At 46.8% G+C, this 6358-nt stretch overlaps 1 non-coding gene across 1 annotated transcript; it reads right to left on the bottom strand.

The window, feature by feature from the left end:
- Nucleotides 1–1384: 1384 nt before the first annotated feature.
- Nucleotides 1385–1457, bottom strand: Trnas-gcu (transfer RNA serine (anticodon GCU)). The gene has a single exon. It is a non-coding gene; the product is annotated as a tRNA-Ser (tRNA).
- Between the last annotated feature and the right edge of the window lie 4901 nt (nucleotides 1458–6358).

The raw sequence follows: 6358 nt of genomic DNA, 5'->3' as shown, positions 1-6358 counted from the left end.
GAGAAAAAATGCCCGCCAGGTGGGATCCCAACCCACGACCTCCAGAATACCGGTCTGGTGCTATAACCACTACGCTACCGGCGGGACGATTTTGCCATCAACTTTATTTGTTATTGATGTTAAGGTATTTTTGTTTCCTGTGCTTGGGGGTTGTAGCCAGTGCCACTCGGACTACTCGATGTGAAGGGGACGTTCTTTTTAACCCCCAAGCTGTGACTCTCGTGTCTACGACATGTCAAGAATGGTCCGCAGCGTTGAACTCTCCTTAGCTCCCATAGCACCAAGACTGCCAGAACAGAAGCCCTCGCTATGCATGTAACGAATCAGACTTTGGAAATGAGGGGCTTGTTGAAAATAAAACAGAAATAAGAATTGGCAGTCAAAAAAAACTCTGAAAGCTATGGGGTTGATGTGGTAGGCAATTGAAACAGATTAAGAATTTGCAAAGAAAGAAAGTGGAAAAAAATTACCCGCCAGGTTGGATCCGAACCCACGACCTCCATAATACCGGTCTGGTGCGATAACCACTACGCTGTTTTGCGGGGCGATTTTTCCCACCACTTTCTGGGGTATTTATGTTAAGGTATTGTTGTTTCCGGTGCTTGGGGGTGGTAGCCAGCGCCACTCGGAGTACTCGGGGTGAAGGGGACCTTCTTTTACACCCCCGGGCCGTGACTCTAGTGTCTACCACATGTCAAGAGTGGGCGACCAGCGTTGAACCCTCTTCCTTATGGCACCAAGACGGTCAGAGAAGAAGCCCTCGCTATGCATGTAGCGAATCAGAATGGGAAATGAGCGGCTTATTGAAAATAGGACAGAAATAAGTGTTGGCAGTGAAGGTAAGTTCGGAAATTGAAGGGGGGGATCGGTAGGTTATTGAAACAGATAAAGAATTTGGAAAGAAGGAACGTGCATAAAAATGCCCGCCAGGTGCGATGCGATCCCACGACCTCCAGAATACCGGTCTGGTGCGATAACCACTACGCTGCTGGCGGGGCGTTTTGTCCCTCCACTTTCTGGGGTATTTTTGTTAAGGTGTTTTTGTTTCGTTGTTCCTGGGGGTAATAGCCAGCGCCACTCGGACTATTCAAGGTGAAGGGGACCTTCTCTTACACCCCGGGCCGTGACTCTAGTGTCTATGACATGTCAAGAGTGGTCCACCAGCGTTGAACCCTCCTAAGCTCCCTATGGCACCAAGAATGCCAGAACAGAGGCCTTCGATATGCACGTAGCGAATCACAATGGGAAATGAGGTGCTCGTTGAAAATAACACAGAAATAAGTGTTGGCAGTCAAGAAAATCTCGGAAAGCAAAGGGGAGGACTTGTTAGAGTATTGAAACAGTAAAGAATTTGGAAAGGAAGAAAGAAAGTTGACAATAAATGCCCGCCAGGTGGAATCCGAACCCACGACCTCCAGAATAGCGGTCTGGTGCGATAACCACTACGCTACCGGCGGGGCGATTTTTCCCTGCACTTTCATGGAATTTATGTTAAGGTATTTCTAGTTCCCGTGCTTGGGGGTGGTAGCCAGCGCGACTCCGACTACTCGGGGTGAAGGGGACCTTCTTTGTACCCACGGCCCGTGACTTGACTGTCTACGACATGTCAATTGTGGTCGACCAGCGTCGAACACGCTTATCCTCGCTATCGCACCAAGACTGCCAGAACAGAGGCCCTCGCTATGCATGTAAAGAATCAGAATGGGAAATGAGGGTCTCGTTGTAAATAGGACAGAAATAATGTTTGGCAGTCAAGAAATCCTCGGAAAGCAGAGGGGAGGATGTGGTAGGTTATTGAAACACATAAAGAATTTTGAAAGAAAGAAAGAAATTGGAGAAAAACTGCCCGCCAGATAGGATCCGAACCCAAAAACTTCAGAATACTTGTCTGGTGCGATAACCACTACGCTACCGGCGGGGCTATTTTCCCTCCACTTTCTTGGGTATTTAGGTTATGGTATTTTTGTTTCCTGTGATTGGCGGTGGTAGCCAGCGCCACTCGGACAACTCGAGGTGAAGGAGACCTTCTTATTACCCCCGGGCCGTGACTGTAGTGTCTACGACATGTCAAGAGTGGTCGACCAGCGTTCAACCCTCTTAAGCTACCTATGGAACCAAGACTTCCAGAACAGAAGCCCTCGTTATGCATGTAGCGAATCAGGATGGGAAATGATGGGCTCGTTGAAAATAAGACAGAAATAAGAGTTGGCAGTCAAGAAAACCTCGGAAAGCAAAAGGGAGGATGTGGTAATGTTTGAAACAGATATTGAATCTGGAAAGAAAGAAAGTGGAGAAAAATTTCCCGCCAGGTTGAATCCGAACCCACGACCTCCAGAATACCAGTCTGGTGCGATAACCACTACGCTACCGGCGAGCCGTTTTTCCCCTCTACTTTCTGGGGTATTTATATTAAGGTATTGTTGTTTCCAGTTCTTGGGGGTGGTAGCCAGCGCCACTCGGAGAACTCGGGGTGAAGGGGACCTTCTTTCACACCCCCGGGCCGTGACTCTAGTGTCAACGACATGTCAAGAGTGGTCGACCAGCGTTGAACCCTCTTAAGCTCCCTATGGAACCAAGACTGCCAGAACAGAAGACCTCGCTATGCATGTATCCAATCAGGATGGGAAATAAAGGGCTCGTCCAAAATAAAACAGAAATAAGAGTTGGCAGTCAAGAAAACCTCGGAAAGTAGAGTGGAGGTTGTGGTAGGTTATTGAAACAGATAAAGATTTTCCTAAGAAAAAAAGAAGGTGCAGAAAAAATGCCCGCCACGTTTGCTCCGAACCCACGACCTTCAGAATACCGTTCTGGTGCGATAACCACTAGTGTACCGGCGGGGCGATTTTCCGCTCCACTTTCTGGGGTATCACGTTAAGGTATTTTTGTTTCCTGTGCTTGGCGGTGGTAGCCAGCGCCACTCGGACAATTAGGGGTGAAGGGGACCTTCTTTTTAACACCCGGGTCGTGCCTCGTGGGTCTACGACATGCCTAGAGTGGTCGACCAGCGTTGAACCCTCTAAAGCTCCCTATCACACCAAGACTGCCAGAACAGAGGCCCTCGCTATGCATGTAGCGAATCAGAATGGGAAATGAGGTTCTTGTAGAAAATAAAACCGAAATAAGAGTTGGCAGTCAACAAAACCTCGGAAAGCAAAGGGGAGGAGGTGAAAGGCTATTGAAACAGACAAAGAATTCGGAAAGAATGAAAGTGGAGAAAAGAAACTTGCCCGCATCTTCCCACGGGCGGAACTCTAGAAAATGCGTCGCAGAGTGGAGGGCGCATCGCGTGAATGTTGCGTAATTTGGGAATGGTTAATTGTTATTTCGTCTTTATTATTCTTATTTATAGAATGAAGGAGAAGCGAAGGCAAGGAGTGTAAAGTTTAAGTCTGTCTTTATTGTTTAGTGCCATCAAGCAAAGCGTCATGTCGAGCGAAAGCCAAACAAAGATGCCCTTGAGTGAATTTCGAACGCGCGCACAGCCGCTTATATACACACCGCCCGCGTTCGAGGGAGAGGAGTACGGGGGAGAGACGCGTATACGCACACTTCCGTACACAAGCGCCCGAACTTTCCATGCACCCACCGCACAGTTATCACGTGTACACGCCCTGTCGCCGTTACTGTTGAGTGCGATGCAGCGCACCGGTAGCTACGACGCATGCGCGCACAGACGTGCTTCCCCCGCACCGCCACAGCTGTTGTTGAGAGCGACGGAGCGCACGGGGTACACGCGCTCCTCCCGCACCGCCGCACCTGTTGTTGAGAGCGAGGAGGGTACTGAGGATAGACGCGCACGTGCGCCTCGACGTGACGCGCATGCGAGTGAGCGTGTGGACGACGCCGACAACATTGACGAGTGACATCGCGAGCCTTAGAAATGCTCCACATTTAAAATTGCCCACCAGGTTGGATCCAAACCCACGTGCTCCAGAATACCGGTCTGGTGCGATAACCACTATGTTGTTGGAGGGGCGATTTTCCCCTCCACTTTCTGGGGTATTTTTTAAGGTATTTTTGTTTCCGGTGCTTGGGGGTGGTAGCCAGCACCACTCTTACAACTCGGAGTGAAGAAACCTTCCTTTAAACATCCGGGCTATGACTCGAGTGTCTACGACATGTCAAGAGTGGTTGAGCCACGAAGACTGCAGAGCAGAGGACCTCGCTGTGCATGTAGTGAAACACAATGGGAAATTAGGGGCTCGTTGAAAATAGGACAGAAATAATATTTGGCAGTCAAGAAAAGCTCGAAAGCAAAGGGGAGGATGTGGCAGAGTATCTAAACAGATAAATAATTTGGAAAGAAAGAAAGAAAAGGCCGAAAAAATACCTGCCAAGTGGGAGGCTAACCCATGACCTCCGGAATACCGGTTTGGTGCAATAACCACTACGCTGCTGGTGGGGCGATTTGTCCCGCCACTTTCTGCGGTATTTTTGTTAAGGTATTTTTGTTTCCTGTGCTTGGGGGTGCTAGCCAGCGCCACTCGGACTGCTCGAGGTGAAGGGGATCTTCTTTTTCCACTTGGCCGTGACTCGAGTCACAGTCACAGACATCTTATTATTAGGTTTGCGGATGTTCTCACAAAAGTCGTGAGGATACTTTCTTCAGGCTGTATGCATGGCATACATTCCCTTCTTCACAAATTGGCTTTCTTTATGGCTACTTGCAAAAAGAATCTATATATGCAACATGCGTTTTTATGCACATGCAAAAACAATTAGAGGTTTCTGCGGCGCCATTGCGATCGCACCCCAGCCATAGCTGTCCAGAGTACTCGAAGACGGCTTTCAAGCTCTGAATTTCTACCGTAACCATTGTTTTCATAGCAAACTGACTCTCAACACAAAACATTATAACACGATTACAGTGTTTAAAGCTTGATATACTCGCTAACGAACGCAATAAATAGTAGACGTGAATATATTACAAGAATCGAAACCGATGAATATTTCCAAGGAGCTCTCTTCAACTCTTCCAGCCGTAAAGAACAAACCCGGCATGGTTATTTATGAATTGGAAAAAAGTGCTCTTACTTATATGTCCTCGATTGAGGACCCGAACAATTATTCAGCTCGATTTTACTGGAGAGTTTTCTCCTGCTCACGTTTCTCTTCTCTTCCTCTTGAGTGCCGTTTTCCCGCAAATATGAATACTTGGAAGACGTAGCTGTGGGGAACGTACTGAAATATTCCTCCTGGTCTGAACCAACATTGTGTTACTGTATCTTTACCGTAAATGTGACCAGTTTTGCTCAATAAACATCCTGGTATAGCACGCGCCATACGCACAGTGGGTTATTGGGAACTCAATTTACAGAGCTTGCAGCCCCTTAAATGCATGCCGGGATATTTTGATGCTATGGCAACGTACATGGATGCGATACAATACTTTTGAGCGTTCGGCAAGGTTGCAAAAACTTTTACCTTACATACGGTTAGCGTGAATCGTAGTGCCTTCAGCCAATTCAGAAATCCCTGAAGGCGCCGTATTTGTTTTGGTCTTGCAATTTCGCTGCAGTCGGTTATTAGAATAACTGTAGTGTTTCTTCGCAAGTTTGCCTAATACAGATGCTGACTCCTAGCTCGGACCCTTCGCCTTCCGCACAGGACCGTTTTCGCAAGGAATGGCGCGACGCCGGCACTGTTTCTTCCGTAGCGGTACCCTAAACTGCACTTTAACTCACGCCTTGAGCTATTGTATGAAATTTTCCACTGTACGCGCACCCTTACAAGCTTCTCAGGTAATGTACTACAGACCCACTAATTGTCGAGGATTTTGTGATTTCAAAAAAGCTTGGTTAACAAATTTAACAAAGTGTACAAATATAAAAAAGCGTATACCACAAGGAACTTTTACCGCAGTAATCTGTTATCCAAATGTAGTGGGCAAACCATTTCAAATTTTTATTCTAATGAGTTTCATTATTGCTTTGCCATTATGTTATATGTTGGAGCCCAAATGAAGTAATGTATGTTATGCGACAAAAGTACGACAGGCTAAATTTCAGAATCAAATAATACTGAGACATCTTGTATTAAGAAAACAGGTGGGCGGACGATATATTTATGGGTTAAAATAGCGGCCGACATGGTTAATTGTGGTGTCCGCGACATCTACTTGTCACGCACTTTTGTAACCTTAGAAGGAGATTAACAGAAGACGTGATTGTCCGAACACACTATTTCATGCACTACTTAAATAACTGTAAAAACCGCATTTTAAAGTATAAACACAATGCTCTCTCGAAATGGCTTCTGGATTGCATAGGTGAGTGGCACACAGATAGCGTTGATGTTATATGCCCAGTGCAACTGAAAATCAAGTATTATCCTTAGGTGTTTAAACATTTCCTTGTGT

The sequence above is a fragment of the Haemaphysalis longicornis genome, unplaced genomic scaffold (genome assembly GCF_048455015.1).
Source record: "Haemaphysalis longicornis isolate Haplotype H1 unplaced genomic scaffold, Haemaphysalis longicornis Haplotype H1 scaffold_8, whole genome shotgun sequence".
Lineage (NCBI taxonomy): Eukaryota > Metazoa > Arthropoda > Arachnida > Ixodida > Ixodidae > Haemaphysalis > Haemaphysalis longicornis.
The sequence above is the reverse complement of the archived record's forward strand: the minus strand, read 5'-3'. Positions and strand labels throughout refer to the sequence as shown.